General features: G+C 36.2%; 1 protein-coding gene across 8 annotated transcripts in view; it reads left to right on the top strand.

The window, feature by feature from the left end:
- The first annotated feature begins 950 nt into the window (after positions 1 to 950).
- The window catches only part of LOC101735337 (protein muscleblind), a 276923-nt gene continuing 252752 nt past the window's right edge, over positions 951 to 25121 (top strand). For 2 of the 8 annotated variants that reach the window (XM_062668160.1, XM_062668152.1), the window contains exon 1: positions 1439 to 1677. The gene's annotated coding sequence lies outside the window, so the exon portion shown is untranslated. Of the gene's footprint in view, positions 1290 to 1438; positions 1678 to 25121 lie in introns of those variants that run through there. The other 6 variants (XM_062668121.1, XM_062668126.1, XM_062668163.1 and 3 more) reach the window with 6 other exon arrangements.

Here is a 25121-nt window from a genome sequence, read left to right as displayed (position 1 = left end):
GCCAGCAAAGTATTCCAATTTGAAGAGTGGGACAGACGTGACCCAGTACAATGGTGTTTAGGACCTTGTGTTTCACTAAGGCTTGGGTGAACATTATAATATCAGTCGACAGTAAGATTGTCCATCAATCAGTAGAATTAAAAAAAGAATGTTAAAATACTAGCGAAGTTGTTCTTGCCTAAATGATAAGATTTCCCCTCCATTCGTATAGCAGGCAGGAACAATTATTTCTAATAAAATATGTATGTACTTAACAAACGTTCAAGAATAAATTCCACAGTGAAAAATCCGGGATTCTATAGTCTTATACAAATGAAAAACACAAAAGACTTTATTTGCGTAACTACTGCTAGATCGTCAAATGAGCCCGCATGGGTAGGGTACCACTGATCTGTCTAATTCTGCCGTGAAGCAGTAATGCTTGCGTTTTGAAGGATGGCAGTTGTTGTTCTGTAAAACTGAGACATCAAACACATGTCTCAAGGTGGATGGCGTTATTTAGATTGTTGATGTCTATGGGCTCCGTAGACCATTTAACATTAGGTGGGCGGTGAGTTAGTCCACCCGTCCAAGCAATAAAAAAAATAGTTTTCAAATTTTCAGACTGGACTCTCAATATTAATTTAAAATTGTGATTTTTGAAAAAAACGCAAAATTTTTGGTCGTCTTAATAATAAATCTATATTTTTACTAAATCAAAGTTTCACGCAACTATTTCTTTAAACGGATTAACAACTATTTTATGCATATTTATAGAATTTAGATAAAACTCATATTTCGAAGCCGAACAAAAACAGATAAACAATAAAATCCTACTGATTTTAAAACGTCAATAGCGAACTTAAAACATTGTGAGGAACGATTCACGTATCATCTGTTTTTTTTTTATTAACAGAAAGTAGGTAGGCTGTCGAAACATTAACGCCGGTCGGTTGCTTATCGCAGGTTTTCTTCCGTGACCGTGTACAGTGCACGCACTGGCTGGCAATGAAAACAACAGCGAACTTCATTAAAAATGTTATTAATTAATACATTAGTGCCTTAATCATTTAGACGTGTCGCGTTTAAATAGTTTATCGCGATTAGATTTCAAAACAGCACCAAGTAATGTTCAAATTATACAGTACCAGACCAGTGTTTTTTTTGGGTGTTACATTGGATACTCGTGATGATTTCCCGGAATGTCGTCGAGCAAGTTTGTCGGCGGTTAGTGCTGTGCTCGACATGTGCTTACGAGGTGGAAGTATTAAGTTGCTTTGTACCAGTGCAGAGTTCAAAAAGTGCAAATGGTGAGTAGTTCGAATTGTAAGTTAACATTGTTGAGGAGTGGAGTGGTGGCGTCACCGGCGTCGTCGGAGGCGTTCCCCGGCGGGCCAATGGCGCGCCCTCCCGCCCGCCGCCCCACACGCCGCTGCCACTACACCCAGCTCGCCAGTAGGTTTGTGTCCTTTTGGCTGACCGCATGACTCCGTATCTTGCTTCGTCGCTGTACTCGTTGTAACCTGTGTCCGTGCAGCACGCGCTTCTACTTCTCCCCACGGCAGACGCTAGCTTCGAAACGCTCGCTTCGTAACCTCGCCCGAGAGTTTGTGAACAATTCGAACTAAGTTGCGGAACTTTGGTAAAGTGGGCAAGTGAAGAGAGTGCAGGTGGCGTCCAGCGCGGCAACACAGCCAGGTACTGTCCGAGTCGCGACATAAACCACCCCCGCCCCTTCCTCATACCTGCCCTTTGCCCTTGAAGGCCACCACGTGCCTCCGATACCTTACCTCGCATCATAAACAACCCCTATTTTATGGCCTTGTAACTTTTTATTTCAGGAAAAACTTCCAAATTTTGCATTCTAAGTCTTATTTTGTTCATTAACAAATTCTTCTATGCATCACGACGACATTCAGTTTATTTGGTATCATTTTAAACTATTCAATATACATATGTACACAACACCCCTGAATTTATGAAAGTAAAATAGTAAATTGATCCTTTTCATTTTAACGACCGAAAATATCATTGTTTGATTTTATCTTGTCCAACATACCTACGCGTATTTCCAAAACAATTTGTCAGTTGAAAGCGAATGAATTCATAATGACCGTTAAGCGTGTTTGTTGTATCATCAAACTACGTTGTACTAAATACGACCGTAACGACAAGTCGGCAAAGTTTGTCTGCCTACGCCAAACAACAACAACTTTAAGCTCTCTTTCGATCACGGCTACGAGACTACGGCACCGCTACGAAAAAATGTAAGGCTTTGGAGCGCGTAGAAATCTAGGTATATCTAAGAAAATCGTCAGGCAGAAGGCTCTCGTATTAAAAATAACAATTTCAGGTTCATCGCCTCCAAACGTAATCATACAAATTAAAAAACATTTTTCTTTGAGAGCCCTCGCTCTCACTTAGTGCCTGCGCTGGCTCCATAAAACTTAAGTACGCGCCGTAACCGCGACTAATTATTAGGGTTGGTTTACATAACGTATTTATGAGCATGAGATTTAACGGCAACGCCGACCGACGGTCTCGGGTGGTCTGTTATCGCCCCATTAAAAAGTTGTCCTCTGCGGACGCGTAAATAACGTTAATATGACGCTTTGCACGGCGATCGACCGACCGACTGCGGCGCGGTCACATATCCGCTTTATTCATTTATTTACACCCCTATCCTAAACTTAAAGCAGCTTGTTTTAAACGTAGCAATGAAAATTAAAAAATGTAAACTGTTGAATACAAATGTGCATGTGCTTAGGTTTAGAGATTGACATTTTAAAATCTAACTAATAATCATTAACGACGCCGACGCAAATATAGAAGAAAACGATTTATTTTTATTTTCTTTTTGCTATTTGAAAAACTAAAATTGAGTGTAAATGACAAATTTTAAAATAAATTACAAAAAAAATAGGTTGCAGTAAAAGAAACCAAAAGAAGAAACTGAAAAAGTCCCTCCCTCCACGTTGCAATATATATTATACTATATTTACTAACAATCACGCCACGTTAACTGGTCGCGTGATAAGTTCGTAAAGAACTTGTGTTACAGGCACCAGATAACGGAAATAAATGTAAGATTTTTTATTATACACATACATATATTTTATATACATCCATGACCCTGGAAAAGACATTTATATTTCTCATACAAATATCTTTCCTTGGCGGGATTCGAACCCGCGACCCCCTTGTGCAGTCACCATGTCACTTACCACTACACCAGACGGCCGTTTAATTATGGATATATTAAGATATATCATGGAGATATACTCAAAGGAGACTTGACGTCAGGCAGGCGACTGGTCATAAAACTCATGCGAAATCCGTATGCAGCACGAGAAGAGAACATGCTGCGCCATCGCCACACAATGTGGGTTAAGGGCAGAGAGAAGAAGAAGAAGAAGTTTAGGGAAGTCAAATATGAATTGTATCGTGATGAGGTAGATCCCTAACTTGAGCTAATACGTTTGCCATCGATTTTTGTCTTGCAAGGTCTGTCTTTTTATATCTATCCCGTATATTTTCCTGACATCCTTAAAACGTAGAACGTTTGTATTTCTTTCATTAAAAGAAAAACAATCATCTTATAAAATTTAACGATAAATATCAACCAATCGATAAAAATATTAATTCATCAGAAGGCTGGTACATCAAATGAAATAATGTACTACAGATGCTAATAAAAATGGATATCAAAAGCAAACATTACTTAAAAAAAAAACTTTAAATAAATAACTTCGAAACAAAACTAATACCGTGAGTGGATGGGATAAGCCAATAAGGTACCAAGTTGCAGACGAGATTGCGCGGCTGGAGTCGTTTCACAGGCGTCGGCGACCCGTTGACGCTACGGCACTTCGGAACTTTTGATGTTTGCACACCGCTCCGACGATGATGCTCACGCTAATTTCTGTATTTACGACAGTTCCTTCGGGTACTTAATAAGAAAAACTCTCTATCTCCAACGATAAACTCCCGACTTTGAATTAGTCCAAAGATAAATTAAGACCTGTTACAGAGACAAGGAATTAATTAGGTTAAAAGAAAGGTTTTGGCTGTTAAAAAATCTAGAATTTAATCAAATAATTGGTACCTATAATGTTTAAATTTGTATTACGATAAGTATTTAAGTTAATTTTAAAATTTGTTTTGAGTAATAATTTATTTATCCTTATTCGATTACAAGTATGTATACAAAATTTTACACCCCAATTAGATTAAACTTTCTTTATGTTGGTTCATCTAAAAGTTATTTAGACGAAATCACCTTAAGCCCATACTACTTTTGCATATTACAATAGCGGCTTTGCTCGCGTTAATAAAGAAAAATGGTGCGCGTGCAACTTGGTTGGCAACGTGAAAGAAGTGAAACTTCTTTTGCAGTATGTAGTATTGTTGCTTTCTTCATTTCTCATCCTTAAATCTAATTTCTCTTTTAATAAGGAACTTGTATAAGAGAAACGACCTCTTCACCATTTATACATATTTAAAATTATATATAGAAAAACCGTTTTTTTAATCCTTCATTATAAACAAAATATAAGTTAGTTAATATGTTACTGCCGTCAACAGGAGCGATGAGAAAATAATAACAAGTCATCTAGTGGCCGACGCCCGTAAACAGAATGTGTATAAGAGAAACAACCTAGCTCGCTTCCTCCCTCTCTCCACGATCGAGTGGTTCGCGAGACGCTATGTCTATTTTCTCACTCTCGCTCTTCCTAAATTGTATCTTTTCTCTCTGGCGATAACGAATCTGTTGCGAGTTAAATTTTGCTCCCAACGTGCCTAAAGAAGTTTCACTTCAAAAAATCTCACGGGAATAGTTCCTATTTCAGGTTGAAATGTACCTTATGTCATTTTTTACGCCCTAGACAATACGCAAAATGTCATAATGATCGGTTAAGTTATAACAACGTGAAAGCGAAACAAACAAACTCTCTTTAGCATTTATAATATTAAAATGAACATGGATTGTGATAACTGCAAATAGCTCCTCTATTTACATACGCTCGTAATACAATAACGATCAGGCTTAAGAGGAAAAACGGGCTGGTTTTTGTCATGTAACCCATAAAATAAATAACAACACATTTCTTTTCTAAATATTCGTAGTAGAGAAAATATTTTTATAACACACGAAAGAACAGATCGTATGCTACAAATAGTTTTAAATAGATAGCATCGTGTCTCTGTATTTGAGATTTACCAACCTTCTAAGTTAAAAAAAAAAACTACTGTTCTTTTCCTCATTTTCAGACACGCAGTAAACATATTGAATGAGTGATAATTAATTATCGCTTTTGTTTAATATCGGCCTATTATAGCACTAACCAAACCCTTTCCGTGGATATCGTAAAAGGCGACTAAGGGCCGGATCACTGGAGACTGACCAAGATCGTCCTCTGAGTTTTATATTATATCAGAACTTAACTTAAACTAATCTCTTACTTTAATTAATTGTTTGTAAGTTTATTTAACACGAGATCCTTCGAGATGTATTAGGACACAGTTGAACACGACAGCTTCTTTCAATGTTGATTGGCCAAACAATAAAATACCTTAGTATATTTTATACGAAATAAAAACAAATATTGTTACTTAATACTTTACGTATGAGGTTTCTTTTATCATTTCAAGGATCAGTTTCCGAGCAAACGTAGCGCGAAGAAAGGACAAGAGGACATTTTTATTAATATTTAAGTATATCTCTGGTGAAACTTGATAAAAGAGACAATATATAGTACGGCCGCTTTATATGAGACATAATATTTAAATCTCAATTGCATTAGTACAGCAGTCCTATGTTTCAAGTCAGACTTCATGATTGCTTCACAATAAAAATAGGTTGCGGTATGAGTCTGCCAGGACTTGCAGCATTGCTGTACGGCCGGATTGTTTTCGAACACAGTAATAAAGATAAAAACTGACGAGTTTGAAAATGAATTACCTTGGACGATACTGCTACGGATGGGATTTGGTAATATGTGTTTCTTTTTTTATAAAGAATTGCCTTTGGCATTGATTTTGCCAATGTCAAAGTATTTACAAAAATGACCGGTACTTAGAGAGGAAAAAAATTACTAAATCTAAATACAAATAAATTTGGTCGGTTTTTCTATACGCGAATCTGTGGTTCTAAGAGCAGCACAAACAAATATATCTTAGACTAACTACTTTAGAGATAAATACCTAGTCAGGTCATAAATTCTGTCACATGTTTAATGTAAAATAATTGAAACAAGTTTATTCATTATATAACCATTCATATACCAAAATGAACTTAACAAAACATAGATTCTTATGACACTAAAGTTTATTCAAAATGACCTCCGTGATTTGAATACAGGCCTTCAATCTGCGCGGCCAGTCGTCTATCGCAGCACGAACGAGGTCCATGTGAATATCGGCGGCTGCCTTAATCAAGGATGTCTTGAGTGATTCCAAATTGGGATGAGGCTTTGAGCACGCCTTTTCCTCCAAGTGTTGCCATATCTTGTAATCTAACGGATTCAAATCTGGACTGGAGGAGGGCCAGTCTTCGTGCCGGATGAAGTCGATTTCACGCGCCGCCAGCCAGTCTTGTGTGCTCTTCGCTCTATGAGCTGGCGCCGAATCTTGTTGGAATACCCAGTGCCTGTTATTGAACATGGTATGAGAAACAGGTTCCACAAGGTTCGTCAGGACTGTATTTTGATACACAACTGCATTCGTTTTTACACCTTTCTCACAAAAATGTACCTCTGTTAAGCCCCAATAAGAAACTCCCAACCATACCATGAGCGAGGATGGAAAATGATCTCGTTGGACACGCGGAATACGGTTGCTCGCTTCTTCACTACTGTGTGCGTACACCTTATCATTTTGTTTGTTGTAGCTCTCTTCTACGGTAAAAAAATTTTCATCCGAAAAAAGAATTTCCCAATATTTTTTTCCCGCGTACCGCTTCAACAAAGCGCGGCATCTCTTCAGTCTCAGGTCCATTAGACGAGCATTCAAACGATGTCCTGTTTTTCTTCGATATGCCCGAAGCCCTAAGTCTTCATTTAACACCCTTTTCACCGTGGTTCTGCTTAACCCCATCTGAAGGGCCAACAGTTTCTGCTTACGTTTGGGATTTCTTTGAATTCGCGCCTTCACAGCTTTTATCACTGCTGGAGTCCTAACAGACCGAGGGCGACCTCTTCTTGACCTATCATCTACACTAGAGTCTTCATTGTATCGTTTGATGGTACGATAAACGAATCTTTTGGTTATATTCAAATTTTTCAGTATGTTAAAAATTTGAATTGGCGCGTAACCGCAACGATGCAACGCAATAACTGCAACACGGTCTTCTTTAAGCGTCCACTCCATGTTTAAAAATGAGTCAAATTCTAAAAGTATACATTTTTATTTTCATGAACAATTCGAAATTCGAATTCAATAAACTTTTTTGTGGTCAGTATTCTAAAAGAAAAGTTTTTACTGTGTGACAATACTTATGACCTGACTAGTTATTATTAGCAGATAAAAATTTACACCGAATAAAGTTAATAAACAATTAATATTAATAGGCCGGGGAATGTCATTTGGAAGGATATCATAAAGAGGGGATACGATATTGGGGCAGTCGCAGAAAATGTGATCCAGGGTACCATCATCTATGAAATATGCCCAGTTCGAGGACAATGATAGCTTTATACTACTACTAACAGCTGTGGGTTCAATTTAAGGGCAAATGTTCTTAGTAAAATTAACGGAAACATCGTATAAGCGTGCAAACATTTTATTAGATAACGATAAATTAAACATAAATATGTACTTAGTATTGAAAAATGTGAAAGTTTGTTTGTTTGTTACTCAATAACGTAATAAATAGCGGAACATGTTTCGTTGATATTTCGCACAAACATGCGTTGCTTATAACCTGGATTAACAGGAGACTTTTTATCGGGACAAATGCTTTACTTTACGGGCCAACGTCGGATATATCTGCTGTAATAAATATAACAACTTACTGTTGTGGTTCGTGATTTTGCGTATCAACAAATATAAAAATCGATTGATAGTTTATAGATAAAATTACGCCAGGAAATTGGAACAGTTTATCATTATTTTTGAATTACAAATTTAATTTAACGCGGGAAAAATCCAATTTGATATCTTAAAAACTGCAGTATATTTAATATGTATAATATGTTTTATTGTTATGTATTTTACGTAGTGTAAATTGTTACGTAGTGTAAAATTCGTTTCCAAATGATTCTTTTCCACCTGATGGTTGTCTGGAAATGATCTCTCTTAGCGATAAGACCGCCAATTGTACTTTTTTTGTATTTAATGTATCGCATTGTTTATTTATTTTTTGGTGTACAATAAAGAATATTCTCTCTCTCTTTTAGATACGTATCAATCGATTATGATAATAAATGTAGCTATCGCTGAATCGTGTGATAAATGTAACCAAATGCGCCTATCTTGTCTTTTCTTCATCACTTCACACACATAAACATGTGAATTCGTGTGTGCTGAATATCGTTATGGTATGCGGACATTAGAGGCTTATGATCGGTCATCCTTAGTTGCAAAATTTTAATTGAAATTAATACCAAAAAAAACTAGAAAGCTTTTTTTATTTAGTTCAGAAAATTATATATTTAGAAACCCCAAGAATAAAAACTACGTGAATTCATTGTAATGAGTTTTTTTGGAAATTCAGATTTTTTATATTGGGTATTGCCAAATCAGAACTACATGTGATTGTTAATACCTCAAAAAGGTAAAAATCAGTCGAATCGAAAGAAAAAAAAAACAATTGTACTGGAAGTTAACATGAAATTTTAAGTTTTTTTACGGAATCTGTACCAGCATCAACTATAAGCTGATGTGCTGACATTAGTGACAAAAAATTAAAAATCTGTTACAAAAAGTAACCTTTGTATTATAACACATTGATAGCTTTGTTTTCTGCGAAAGTGATGCTATATGAAACGTGTTGTTTTATACAACCGTTATGAACAATGTCCTTTTTTGATCTGACTAAGGATTTGGGTCAATCACATGAGTAAACGTTCGATAAAAACCTTCAAATACAATATATTAAATTGTCTTAGTCTGGAATACTAGACATTCCGGAAAGAGGCCGGCGCCGTTCAGTCTCCCTAATATACATAACTGGGAAAATAAGTTAATTCCACAGAAATATGCCGATGTATCTTACATATTACATTCCTATGTTTTTGGTTTATTATACGAGAGTTCACGCTGTAATCATAAGTTCTTGCCATTCTGCGAGATTACTGAGACGGCTTGCTAATCAAAGTTGTTCACAAAATACTTGGGTGTTTGTTGCTGGCTACGATCGTATTCGGATATATATAATATATCCATATATCCATATAATATATCCGAATCCCTAAATAATATTTAGTAATTCTGAGACTTTTTTTTGCCACTTCTACGGTCAAAAATAGCATAGTTTAATAAATTAAACCCGTAAAAATTTCATTTATAACTTATAGTAGGGCGATTCGTGAACATGAGATTTCGATTTAAAAATATTTTGATGGACGATGCGACGATGCGACGATCTTTCCCTCTTAATCTCTCCCAAAGCAAGTATCTGTAGAGCAATCTCGCCTTTTTGAATATTGACGTCATTATATAAAATACTAGCGGCCCGCTCCAGCTCCGCTCGGGTCTTTAACAAAAATTTCAACGATATTTGACGTGGTTTTAATTTTTAAAATAAAAGAACACTTGTTGTGGCATAACTATAATAGTTAGACATACGCTGTCGCGACACTTTTTGTAAATAATAATGTGTTCTACAAAGTCGTAGTACATTATTTTATTCTATCATCAATAGTTTTCGCAGGGTACGCGATGTAAAGAATATTTTAGGTAATTTTTTTACACCTTGGGTTACATTATTAGACTTTAGTAAGGATGCCTAATTTTTTCAAAAAATATTACAGCCTATATCACTCGGGAATAGTGTAGCTTCCAAAAAATTACAGAATTTTTCAAATTAGTTCAGTAGTTTCGGAGCCTATTCAATACAAACAAACAAACAAATATTTCCTATTTACATTATTAGTATAGACTATTGTCTATCTAGCATGTAAAAAAAACATCAAATATCATTTGGTAAAATTTTCAAGTTTGTTAGAGCGTATTATATGTATTGTACAATTAAAAAATTTACTGAGTACTCTATTTCAAAGAATTAGTACTTCAAATTAAAATACTATTTTTTTACTATACAAATTCCATTATAATATAAATATAATAACAGTTTCTAGTCTATTACGATACTTGCTCACGAAATCTAAATTTGAAACGTCTTGAAATTCGAACCCTGTAATATCAACTGAGAGGGAGATTAATGGAATCAATTCTTCGTAATTAGATGCCTTTGATCTGTCAATTACCCCTCGCAAAATCTATCCTAAACAAACAAAAACGCTAAGTCGATCGAAAATGTGAGGAAGTTTATGTTTTATCAGTATCACAGTATTCTGTTGGTCTTCGCATTGTTTTTAGCCACCCACAATACCTTTCAAGGATGAGCACAGTTTACCGTTTAAGTGAGGGCCTTTCATTGGTATTCTGTCAAAATAACGTGGACTAATTAAGGAGTAATTGTAATAGGCTAGTGTGTCTATGATACGGATTTAGGTTGTTTTGTGGGATTATATTATTTATTTAGGCTTGTTATTTATGAATGATTTTTTTTTAAAGTTTCGATATAAGGAGAAGATGAGTTAGTGTTCGGAATTATTGTGGTCAGCACGGGTAGATAGCACCATGGTGGCAATTTCATCTGCGCGGCTATTATGCTTTCCGCTCCAAGGGTTGAGACAAACTTCAACCTCATGACTCAAAATGAATTGTGGTATTTAACGTTGGAGCATCTACAGGATCCGTCATCGTAGCAGGAAATAAACTCGTCTGCCCACCTCCAAAAATAAAAAAAATTAATACATCATTATTTCAGCCTATCGCCGTCCACCGCTGAACATAGGCCTCTCCAATAGATTTCCAGTGTGAACGGTCCATTGCCACCTGCATCCAACGAGACCCAGCGCTTTTTACTAGGTACTTTTTACTACTTTTAATACACGTTGTTACCAAAAATGGTTTAATATTAATTTTAATTTTCATTTTTGTGATGACGAATAAACGTCCGATTTCACAATTCGCGCCAATAATAGTACTAAATAAAATGAATCGGAAACACTCCGGGCATTATGTTTCGCAAATACTGCTTGCGCTAAAAATCATCACACGTCAGACAGAACAAATGCTTAAAATAAACTTTCGAACCCGGAATTCGCTTTGGACCGGCGAACGGTATCCGCGACAACGGATTATCGTGTGACGTCAATAAATCTGAAACGAACCGGGCATATTGTTCTCGAATTCCCTTCATTTTCATATCATGAACACGGACGAGATGAATTTTGACTTGCAGTTCAGTTCTGAGTTTGAGTTTTTCTCTGGTAAATTGCTTGTCTTGAAGACCGATATTACATACTTTTTACTGGTGGTAGGACCTCTTGAGAGTCCGCACGGGTAGGTACCACCGCCCTGCCTATTTCTGCCGTGGAGCAGTAATGCGTTTCGGTTTGAAGGGTAGGGCAGCCGTTGTAACTATACTGAGATCTTAGAACTTATATCTCAAGGTGGGTGGCGCATTTACGTTGTAGATGTCTATGGGCTCCAGTAACCACTTAACACCAGGTGGGCTGTGAGCTCGTCCACCCATCTAAGCAATAAATAAAAAAAATAAAAAACAATCTAGATATCTGCTCACTACTCAATACACTGTTTTCTGTCCCGTTTTTTCAGACTACCGCCTTTTTTATTATGTCACGTCCCCACTACTGCCATTGCTCCAACAATGTTGCTATTCGTCAATCCGAGATTGCCTTAACTGTGACATGTTAAATTTAATTTAATTATGTTACAACAAACCTTACACTACCTATGCTGATAGCCTTGAGAGGCTATTTCAGCTTCACCCTAACATGTAGGTGAGCTTACGGGGCTCAAACCGAAAGTATTGCTAACACGAACCCTAGCAAGAGCAGTGCTTCGCAGAATCTACCATCGGATCGGAAACGCGACCCGCTGAGAAGATCCGGCGAGAAACTCAGTGTGCTCGGCTCCTGTCAACAGCCGCGTTACACTCGTATACTGCGTTTGCCATTGCTGTTGACATGGCAGTGGCGGGTTACCTATAAACACAAAAAGCGGTTTTTTCAACAATCACATAGTTCAAATCGAGCTGAACTAAAACTCGTCTCCCCCTTAACTGACCGATTGTTTCGGGTTTCGCTTAACAAAAGATTGCAACTGTCAATCAAACGTGATTCGAAATGAAAAAAATGTCGAAAGCGTTGAAATACTGAAAATCAATCAAACAGCTGACTGAAGTCGGGTACGCTTTATTTATTTCGAATAGTTAGAACATTTTTATAGGATCCTTAACAGTGCAACTTTTTCTTCCACTGACTTGGTGTGCAGTAATTTGCGAACCTTCATTCCTGGTGGTAGGACCTCTTGTGAGTCCGCGCGGGTAGGTACCACCACTCCGCCTATTTCTGCCGTGAAGCAGTAGTGCGTTTCGGTTTGAAGGGTGGGTAGCCGTTGAAGACCTTAGAACTTATATCTCAAGGTGGGTGGCGCATTTACGTTGTACATGTCTATGGGTTCCAGTAACCACTTAACACCAAGTGAGCTGTGAGCTCGTCCACCCATATAAGCAATAAATAAAAAATCTGCAACTGCTGAACCGAGAGTCGAGAGTTCGATTCTCGTATCGGGCAAATATAGTAGGTACATATGTGTGATGAACAGATTTGTTTGCTCTTTGTCTGGATGCTTAATATTTCAATCAGTCATTAATCAATCTCTGGTTTCCATAGTAAAGGGAATCTTAGCTTGGAGCTCGATGACCGTTTGCGAGTTGACTTCTTGGTTGTTGTTATTAAAACCGGTTTTTGCTAGTCATAGACATAATTAAAATTCAATTAAAACATTGTACTACAGTTTTCGTAATCACGAAGGGCGTCATTCATAATAAACGCAAGAGTAAACCGTAAAAATATTTTGAATTATAAAAATATAATTCAAAATATTTAAATAAAAAATAAATTAAAATTTTTTAATTCATTTTACGGACTGTCAACGAGTGATTTAGCTCTATCAAAACATTATAACAGTCTTATATTTTTAGTTTTTTATAGCGTCTTGGAATACAAGTCTTAAAAAGCACTGATAAATCATTACGATTAAGACCACGAATAATGATTTTATCGAACTTCCGATAGGCTTCAATGACTTATTAAACCGATACAGGTTTACATATTCCTTTATTTACAACTTCCATTTCGATTACTAAGTCCATTAAAACATTAAAAACTCCAAATCGTACTGTACATTTAGTAGAACAAATACAATGTGATGACTACACGAGAGTCACAAAGTTTCTCGCATCGAACGAAAAACAATATAAACGATTTCTATTGCAATCGTTCCGGCTTTAATAGAATTTTAATTTCAATTTCAATTTCACACACAGCGGCGCACGCGGATTACGACACCGATTCCGAGCCGGGTCGAGTCCAGTGAATTTTTCCGATCGGCCCGACAAGAGTGCCGCAGAAATTTTGATGGGCCGTTATTACATAGTCCGTTTCAAACGTATTGCGCGAATGTTGGTACAACGAACACGGGAATATTTTGTATTGTTCCAGAAATATCTAATATAGACAGTTTTCTAACTTTTTAACTGTCATACTGGCCACGATGCTATTGTTGTCCAACTTGTACGTATAATAAAAATTAAAGGCTCGGCATTGTAAGCGAAGGCAGAGTAAAGCGTTTAGTCTGACGAGAAAATCGAATTGTTCCTACGCTTCAAGACATCTACGGGAGCACGTTTCGCACTCGTTATAAAATACGTCGCGAATCACGATTTCCTGCATTTCATGGAGAAAAATAATCGTTCACATAAATTTAATTTACAACTCGGAATTGGTACTCAGAATTATATAATAATACAATAAAGAAATTCACGTCACAAGAAAACGCTTTCGGTTTTTTTTTATTGCTTAGATGGGTGGACGAGCTCACAGCCCAGCTGGTGTTAAGTGGTTACTGGAGCCCATAGACAACTACAACGTAAATGCGCCACCCATCTTGAGATATAAGTTCTAAGGTCTTCAACGGCTACCCCACCCTTCCAACCGAAACGCATTACTGCTTCACAGCAGAAATAGGCAGAGTGGTGGTACCTAACCGTGCAGACTCACAAGAGTTCCCACCACCAGTGAGTTCATGTCACTTGAACGAAACTTCAGCAAACGGGTAAAGTCATTACGGGCGACACATCACGACAACGAGACGCTTGAAGTCGTCTGCAAACCAGATAATAGGGATGCACTCACCTGGAAATGCGCTCAGCCTGTTTTATATTTCACGGGCGTACCCTGCAGTGGCTAGCGCATCCAATTAACTTCTGTTGTCCGCCGCATCGTTTGTAATATACTGTGAAATATCGATGGCTTGATGGACGCCGCACCAGTTACATGCCTACACATGACTTGGGTGTGTAACTCTGGTATAGTTACAAAGCTAAGTTCGCCTTCACCAGACAGATATTATATACGTGTATTTTAATTATAATTTAATAACGTATTTATTGTTTGTGATTGTTAAGTAACGATATCTCGTTGGCTGGTTGGTTTCTTAAACAAGGTTGAAAGTTAACTTGCAAAACGCATCTCTCCAAATCGCTTAGGTCACACATCATTAAGAATGTTTTCAATATTTGAAAGGCTCCAGCAATCGGATCTCAATTCTGACGAAGAACGTATTTTTGTTTTCTCTTCGAAAATTTCTGTCCGATATTGTGCTTATTTTATTTTCAATAATAATTCGTGGTAGTAATTTTGATTTTGTATTTTTATCCATCTTCTTACGTTTCTATCTTCGGTGTATTTGATCTCAATAAAATATATTTATTTCCGTCTTGTGTTTAAGTGATATTATATTCGTATTGAAATTGTGAACATACTTTAATATATAAAATAATCACTATAAGGCTGTATCTTTCTGTAAACTCTTGCGCTCGCCGATAGATGCAGATAGGCAGATTAACCTGGGGTTGAGCAGTTACAAGAATTTATTTCTTAGATGGGTGGACGAACTCACAGCCCACCTGGTGTTAAATGGTTACTGGATCCCATAGACATCTAAAACGTAAATGCGCCACCTACCTTGAGATATAAGTTCTAAGGTCACAAGTATAGTTACAACGGCTGCGCCACCCTTGAAACCGAAACGCATTACTGCTTCACGGCAGAAATAGGCGGAGTGGTGGTACTTATGCGCGTGGACTCACAAGAGATCCTACAACCAGTAATTACGCAAATTATAACTTTGCGGGTTTGATATTTATTATACGATGTTATTCCTTCACCGTGGAAGTCAATTGTGAACATTTGTTGAGTACGAATTTCATTAGAAAAATTGGTACCCGCCTGAGATTCGAAGATCGGTGCATCGCTCACCACGAATACACCGGACGTCTTATCCTTTACGGCCTGGCCACGGGGATCGGCGGTGCGAACAGCGAAGCGGTGGGCGAGGCGACCATTCGCGCAGCACCGTTTGCAGGCCACGGGTACTCACGTTCGCCGCCGCGACTAGTAAGGAAGTCCGACAGCGAAATGTCTATATCGAAATTATCTCGATATTGCTTACAAATTAATAGTTTTTTGGTTCAGGACCTATTATTTGGAAAAGATTGTGAAGTACATGATTTGAATAAGAATCGGAGTATACCTATAGATGGAGAATTCCACAAGAAGTACGAGAAATACTTTGGGTGGCTAGACTTCCAAATAGCTGGTCTAGCTAGTATTTCAGCTATTTTATTTTTTTATTGCTTAGATGGGTGGACGAGCTCACAGCCCACCTTGTGTTAAGTGGTTACTGGAGCCCATAGACATCCACAACGTAAATGCGCCACCCACCTTGAGATATAAGTTCTAAGGTCTCAAGTATAGTTATAATGGCTGCCTCACCCTTCAAACCGAAACGCATTACTACTTCACGGCAGAAATAGGCAGGGTGGTAGTACCCACCCGTGTAGACTCACAAGAGGTCCTACCACCAGTAATTACGCAAATTATTATTTTGAAGATTTCATTTTTATCACACGATGTTATTCCTTCACCGTGGAAATCAATCGTGAACGTTGAGTGTTGTTGAGTACGTATTTCATTACAAAAATTGGTACCCGCCTGATATTCGAACACCGGTGCATCGCTCAACACGATTGCACCGGACGTCCGTTAGGCCACGACGACTTTAAAAATATAAAATAAAAAATAAATAAAAAATATAAAAATTTCGGCGTTAATTTTTCGCGGCGAAAACAACTAAACTCATTTAATCACTGCACTATTCGCCGCGACTACCGCTCGACTCCGTGGCTCGCGCCGTCCGTATTCATGCATTTGTTTTGCTCGCCCGCCGCATCGCGCGATTCGCTCGGTACATTTCGCCGGTCGCTTCGCCGGTCGCCGGTGCGCGTGGCTTGTTAGGTACATTTCTATGCGCTTGTTTTAGTCGCTAGACGCTTCGCCGTTCGCACCGCGCGAATATTCGCATCGGCGAATGTCCCGTGGCCAGGCTGTTAGGCCACGACGACTTCAAACCTTGACATTCTTGAAATATGATCTAGAAAAACAAGCATCAGAATTTTACTTTGCAGTAAAAATAGACGGAGCTGTGGTATCGTTATGTATGAGACTATATAAGGTCTTACAAGTATTTTTGAATACTCATAGATTTGACAGATTCGATTTTATTTTACGATATTGTTGATGATTTACCACTTTAATTTCATCAACTCATAAATTTTAGATTCTGTTTATCAAAAGAAAACAATTTATATAATAAGCCTCTATCTACACTGAAAATTTTTGCTATGGAAAAAGATTAATATACTTTTACGTTTTAGAAACGCGATTTCATCTTTTTTTTTTATAGCTTAGATGAGTGGACGAGCTCACAGTCCACCTGGTGTTAAGTGGTTACTGGAGCCCATAGACATCTACGACGTAAATGCTCCACCCACCTTGAGATATAAGTTCTAAGGTCTCAACAACGGCTGCCCCACCCTTCAAACCGAAACGCATTACTGCTTCACGGTAGAAATAGGTTGGGTGGTGGTACCTACCCGTGCGGACTCACAACAGGTCCTACCATCAGTATCTATGAATAAACCTTTATTTGGATAAATAAATGCCATAATTCTTTCTTAGTAAATATCGATGCCAAACTTCACAGACTGGACGCCAATAAAAACAGACAAGAAAGAGATTTGAAAACTTTGAATTCTCGCACTATATCACACACAAGATCGTACGGAGCACAGAACTTCAATATGCTTTTGTGATTCATTCGTCGGCTCAGTGATTTGTTACTTGTATCGAGTTGCAATGCCATCTATCCATAAGTGAATCTGGATGCTGGCACGACGCAGATGCAACTGATATCACCTGACGACGTCGTTTGTACACGTCGAACCTGGATTAGATTTTGTGCCAATACAGTACTCTGAGTAATGCAACCGGCTTTCTGTAGAATAGGAAATGTTAAAACATCTCACAGCCTCTGGTCTGTTAATATGTAATTGGCACCTAACACGTTATATCTCATTATTAATATAGTTATTCAAAAATTTTCAGACATATTATTTAAATGATAAATAATATAATCGATTATACCAGATTTAGATTCGAATAACTGTAGTATTGTTTTAAATAAAAATTAATAATTGACATCTCAGGCTTTATTATGTTCGCTATGTGAAATCTCTAAGATAATAATAACTTAAAAATACAAATTTCTGTTAACCTAACTAAGCTAAACTTTCATTAAAAAAAAGTGAAAGATTTTCGAAGCTTTATATCTCAAGTTGTTATGAATAAGCCGTATCAAATTAAATCTAATAGAATTATTTACATACTCCAATTCATTTCCTATATGTATCTGCATTTGTAGATCCTACTTTGGTTCATTCCCGAATACGAAAAGGCTTGGTTATCTATAGCACAACTTTTTCTCTGACTTAATGCTCTTTCTGTGGCTTCGCTGTTTCAGAAACATGTCAGTTCATGTCAGTTCCCACCTTTTGGTCTTATAGCATCAACCTACTTATCAAAGCTATCACCCGGCTCTTATTGTTGCATTCAAAAAATTCAACGTACCATTAACAATGAATCTTGATTTACCTATAATCACAAGTCACGCCTTTTCAGACGCCTTTAACCAAATTTTATTTTTGGATTGGAATCAATAACATTCGATCAATCTACGATGTCCGATGTAAGGTTGATGGTTCCGATTTCATTGAAATTTCCTTTTGTCTCCAATTCGAAAGCCGATTCCAATCGTAGAGCTCCATCGCTTTGACTTGTATGATTTTAAGTACGTTACTGGCTTGTCCAAAATCGTTGTTCATTGATTTTCAATAAAAGAAGCAAAGTGAAAGAAAATATTCCGGTATGAAATGACTGCCGAAGCCCATAGACATCATAGGATGAAGCACCGTCCGTCTTGAGACAATGATGAAAATTGATATAGGCATGGTTGTATCGCTATATACGGCATTAATACGTGTTACAAAAAAAAATCGATTCTATTTTTAGACATTAATACAAGAATAAACTAACTTTTACAAGACATTACAGCAAAAAGCTAAATATTAAAATCGATAATAAAGCAATTCCGAAATACTTAGCGGCTAATGTGCAGGGCATGATCTATGTTATCGATTAGTAGCTGATACACGACTTATAAGCGGTGTCGATCCGGGGTTGATTGTAATCAAGCCGGGATAGTAAACAAACCGCCGGCAGCTTGCTATCGAATTATGTTCCTTTATAAATAAATTTAGGTTACAAAGCAACCAATAAATAGAACTAGATTTTGAATTTGCTTAAATTTTTATGTTGTTATTAGGTCATTTTAAAATTATTTACTTCAATAAAAGATTTTTTCTAGATTTTGAATTCCTTCGTAAATTCTTCTCCTATATTGAAGAATAAATGAAAAACATAAATGACATCGGAATAATTTGAATACTAATTAATGAAGTTGTTGTTGAAGTTTAATTAAAACAAAATTCAAGGCAACAAAAAGCAATTCGATGAACTACCTACAATACTAGCACTTTTTGCTTTCGTTTCATAATTTAAGCTTCATGAAAGCAGTCTGGTCTAAAAGAATAACTTTATAAGTAAAATAAACCTATTATTAATTAAAAGAAGATTCATCTATATAAAATATTAAAAAGTAAAAAATAAGCAGCTATTATTTAATCTAAGATTACCTAAGGATACTTACATATACCGTATGTGAATTTGATAAACTCTGCTAAAAACCGAGTCCCATAATCTAAGCTATCCAAATTCAATTTTACAGTTACGTATTTAGATTTGTTTCAAACAACATACAATATGAATCGGATTTGTTTTTAATTAGATAAAATCAATATAAAATTTTGCAAGCGTTTTTTGTATGCTATTTCATTGCAAGTCTTCGATCTCATTTACCATGGGCAACACCATTGACGTTGTGATAGCTATGTGTTCGGGAAATCTTTCAACACCATTCTTATCAGTTGTTCATAAAAATACATATTTTTAAAAACGCAACAAATAATTATCCAGGATCAGACAACGTAAAAATCGAATGGCTACGATTACAGCGGTCGCAGTAGTTATTAAACAAAATGTCTTCACTCCACACCAACTTTTTAACTTAAGCGAGACATTATTTATAGTTAGGATTTCATTTATTACATTTTCAGTGACACGTCCTCAATCTATAAAGATTTATAAATTGCAAATTTTCTAGGAATTCGTGTTTCTTTAGCGCATGCTTGATACGTATTTTATGAAGACAATACCGCGGCCGCCGTTTCAATTCTTATTAAAAAGCCCCGCACGGTGGAAACTCTTAAATCAAACATTACTTTTTTCGCAGAATACAAAAATCGAGGTGAATCGACACGTAAATTGGAAGACTTGTCGATTTCAGGAGTTATCCTTGTACATAATTTAGAGGACCGAAAAATCGAAGACTTTTTTGAATACGATCCTACGTGATATTGATCATTAAGAACATGATTATTTAAAATCTAAGATTATTGAGTTATTTCAAATTCAACTGGTTGCATAATATCGTTGTTGTTTTTTTTTTAAATATAAGATTATTTAAAATATAAGATTAAATAATGGGACAGCCAATGGTTAGCCGTTGCTGGTAAATCAGATAGTATAGATCATTAGAGGATGATATAGTTATATACTATTTTTATTCTTCAGACTTACTTGAGAGGTTAAAAAGTGAAGTAAGAAAGTAAGTGAAAAATATTTAAGAGCCTGTTATTTAACAGAACGAATAAGGTATGTTTCAAGTTGATTCGTAATTGTTGGCAATTTTTAGTAGGACCTAAAATCAAATCAATCAAATTTATGTGTAGCAGTGGTTATTTCGTAGCAGCTAAGCTAGCCTCTTTTAGGAGTAATTAAAAATGTAGCAGTTTGGTTTCAACTTACAAAATCACTACCCCATCTCTTCTCGTGGTTACCTTAAAAGGCACTAAGGGATTCACCGGAGTGTGACAGCACATTCTTTGAATATTATAAGATCGTATTATGTTTCTATACCCGCAGTGATAAATACTATCTATTTTATCTAGCTATTATATCTGCGGCGAAGTAAATATACGTACGCTCGTCTCATAGTTGGTAGAACCATTCACGTTGTGACATCTACATGCATTGTTGCTTTATAACACCAGTTGGGTCGTGACATTTATGCATTCGCGAAGCAGCTGCCTTTGAGCTGTTAGATGTCTCTCAGAGGCGCTCGGGCAACTATTAGCAAATCCCATCCTACCAGTCTAAGCCCGCGCTCGCCGGCCTGTCCTGGTGAAACTGGAACAACCTCCAAATATTATCATACATCAGAGAATTGAATTTAACGGTATACTGGTATCTCTCATAGAGTTTGATGGTTTAGTGGTAGGCTACTGGACAAATGTGCTGAAGAATGAACAATAACTGGTGCAAATTCATTTTGGAGCGAAGACGAAGAGCTGTCAAGCATAGTATGTACGCAATTTACAAGTTCAGCACTATACAAATGTAGATGACGAATTGACGAAAGAATTCACAATCTAGAAAAAATCTTTTATTGAAGTAAATAATTTTAAAATGGCCTTATAACAACATAAAAAATTAAGCAAATTCAAAATCTAGTCCTATTTAATGGTTGCTTTGTAATCTAAATTTATTTATAAAGGAACATAATTCGATAGCAAGCTGCCGGCGGTTTGTTTACTATCCCGGCTTGATTACAATCAACCCCGGATCGACACTGCTTATAAGTCGTGTATCAGCTACTAATCGATAACATAGTTCATGCCCAGCACATTAGCCGCTAAGTATTTCGGAATTGCTTTATTATCGATTTTAATATTTAGCTTTTTGCTGTAATGTCTTGTAAAAGTTAGTTCAACGGGACCTTGAACAAAAATACATATTATTATGTATATTTGTAGATTGTCCGATGTAACAATTTAGAGTAATTTTAGTTAATATATGCGTTGAGTCTTTAAATATTGCTTCCTGTATCCTCGAATAACATTGGAATCCCAAAGCCGAGTGAAATATAATTTTAGAAAATGAATAGAATAATTTACAGTGGCATTGGCCTTCTTTATTTCTGTTAAGATTTTCGATTCCTGCAGTACTACAGTCTTTTTGACCTAATTATTATATTTTTCTATATATTATTCTTCTGTTCTTTCTTCGTGTTCACTTATACAGTTTAATTTGTATTCAAATCGAGATGAGCTAAATTTAGATATCCCTGGATTTTCATCACTGGGAGTGGGAAGACTATCTAAGTCTTTATCGTATTATTCTGTTTTATTGTTGCTTCGTAGGCTGTAGACTGGCAATCAAATCTGTTCAGTGGTTACAGGAGCTGGAGGTTACAATGTGAATGCCAATTTGAAATATGAGAATGATATCTCAATTTTGTAACGACAAGTCTAGGGAAAACCACATCACATTATGATCGTCAGAGCCTCTTTGCATGTTATTATTGTCGTACCTTAACGAATTGCTTCATTGTACTACAATTCCCAATCCTGCATAAATTCCCGAATTGAGATGACATTTGGGCTGAATTACCCTTGAGTGTTGATTTGATTTTAATTATAAGAAAAAAAAAAAGAATTTAAAACACCAAAAAAATCATTTCGATTTGATTATGTTGTACAAATAAAAAGAAAATGTGTCGGAAAATTGAGGATCACAAGCAAGGCGTGACTAATTAATTATGAATAAAAATTGTTTATCGTAAAATATAATTAGTATAATTTCGCTCCTCATAATGTTAGCTAGTATACGCCACGTTATAACAGATATTGAGTTACTTATTAAGTTTAATCTGATACCCAACTTAATTAAGAATTTCAACTTTTAACTCCCAATCTTTACAAAGGAGCATTTTGCTTAAACTGATATTCACATAACGAATATTAAGTTAGTATTCGAAAATTTTGGTCTACTTTCAAGTGAAGAGGATTCAAAAGTGATGCTTTATTTTTTGGAAATTCATTGTGTAGTACCTGTGCAAAAATGTATACTGATACTTATAATGTACGTGATAATTTTGGTCTTAAAAATATTATCTCATCTTAATTTCTACTTAATTCGTAATCTATATCACTTTAACTTTGAAAAAAACTTAGTACACAACTGTAATTACACATGATCTTTCTAAAATTAGTCGTGTCTAGCTGTGTAATAATTGACGTCAGTTACTATCGATCCATAGTAATTTGTTGGCGAATAATTAAACTCACTTCTGATCCCTGACTACTTTATATTTTCTAACAAAAGAGAATTTCACAATTCTGTCAAAGGAAAAATGAAATAAAAATTGAAATAATCAAAGTATTCATTATTGTGATCTTTGAAACGGGTCTTTTAAATAAGATCCTTGTCGTAACTCGCCCCTAATGACTTTATTCATCGGATGTCGCGCCGTAATGTTAATTAGATAATCTAATTTCCACGTTTTGGCAGAAATGTTTAGGGAAATTTTCGTTTTATCTTAATTTTTTATTCGATAGGGCTTAAATTACATAGGAATGCTAATTGTTGTAGATTAATTTGAATTTTAGCTAATTGATTGTCAGGTAATCTGAAGATTATTGAGACAGATTTAGTATTTAAAACTGAACTTAATTTTTTTTACATGATAATTTACCATTCAACCTGAAAGGAATCCCTACACAGCTTGGCGACCAAAACTAGATCCTGCCTTTCCGATTTTTGTCTCAGTGTGGGGATCTTACATTCTGATAGAAAAGAGCCAGTATATCTTATTAATGGATACATTACTTGCTAAAATATCTCAAGTTAAAACCTATCACATTTTCTGCCACGCGTAGAACGAATCACATATTTTTGCCCTACCTATTCGCTGGTAACCAAAGGAGATATTCTATGTATGTATATTGTGACTGGTGGTTGAGCTCACGGGGTTCGACCTGAGTAAATGTCACACGATCGAAGTCGCCACCCCCTGAAAAGATCCGATCGTGAAAATCAGTGGGTTATGTCTATGGGTTAGTTCACTCGTAGTGCTCTTTGTCGTACAGATGTTTAAAGAGTCTGAAAGTGACTAGAGTGGATCCAAGGGATGTGTAAAGACATGTTTCGCGCGACGGCAGCTTTGCTTTGCCCCATCGCCTGGGTCCAATACGAATACGATTTGTGTTCATATTACAATACCGTCATTAAAATATTAACTAGAGGATGATTTTTTTGATAAATTGTGTTTTTTATAAATTATATTTAAATACGAATTACATATTGATATTATATTATATTATTTATTATTTTGTTTCAATAAAAAAAACTTTATGTTTAAGTTGATTATCGATAAAGTTGATTATTGAAAACACGAATAATACAACATTTTCTGAAATTAAATCGTAGCTAGATCGATTTATCGCCCCCAAAATCCCCTGTATACTAAATTTTATGAGTATCGTTGGACTCGTTTCTGAGATTCAGATTATATATATATATATATATATTTATATACAAGAATTGCTCGTTTAAAGATATAAGATACGAACAAACTATTGTCTCATTAATCTCATGTTTCTAATTAATTAATAAATATCACAAAATATAATCATTATGAATGACGTCATATCCTGTTACAATGAAGGGACATTCACTAAATGAGACAATCATCGGTGTTCGTTTCATGAAAATAATTAGTCATAATAATATGATCGTGTTACTACGTATTTACACCCTATTATAAATTAACACTGTGGAAAAGCATTTGTATCCAAATGGGTAAGGCGCCCGAAGTATTCTTGTAGAGTAGATATAAGGTCGGGATTCAAAAGTTTTATCCTTTTTTTGATGGAGGGATTGCTTTTGGTCCAAGAGCCTTCATAAATTCACCAGGAGGGGCGGAGGAGCTCGAAGGCTCAGTTGGAAGAGATGGGGCTTGCTAATGACTGTTTTGAAGGACCTTACAGATCAGACAATTATTTCGTTACTAAATCGATCACCAGATTAATGTCGTGTCGTACTTTTTGACGAGTTCAAGCTCGGGTATGGCGATCTGTGTTTTAGCTACTGCGTTAAGCTTAATAATATTCAACAGCATTGGATATTGGATCAATCAGGGCGTGTCTGGATTGTGGACGGTGCATGATCTGCTGCATGATTCGGATCAGGGCTGAAATCAGGAGCATTTAAAATAAATATGTTTTTTTTTTTAAATATTATTAGGAGTAGATAATACTGTGAACTCGCAAATGTAGGTACCATTATTCTGTCTATTCCTGCGTCGAAGCATTAAAACTTTGAAGTTTAGGGCAGTTGTTTCACAATAAAATTGAGATCTTCGACCGCGAGCCTTATGGTGTGCCTTAAGGCGATATACACGTTCATGGTTGTGATGAGCACTCAACACAAAGCGTGCCGTGAGGTCCTTCACCCGCAAAAAGAAAACTG

Source organism: Bombyx mori, chromosome 4 (genome assembly GCF_030269925.1).
Source record: "Bombyx mori chromosome 4, ASM3026992v2".
NCBI lineage: Eukaryota > Metazoa > Arthropoda > Insecta > Lepidoptera > Bombycidae > Bombyx > Bombyx mori.
Note: the sequence above shows the minus strand (reverse complement) of the source record. Positions and strands in the feature narration are given on the sequence as shown.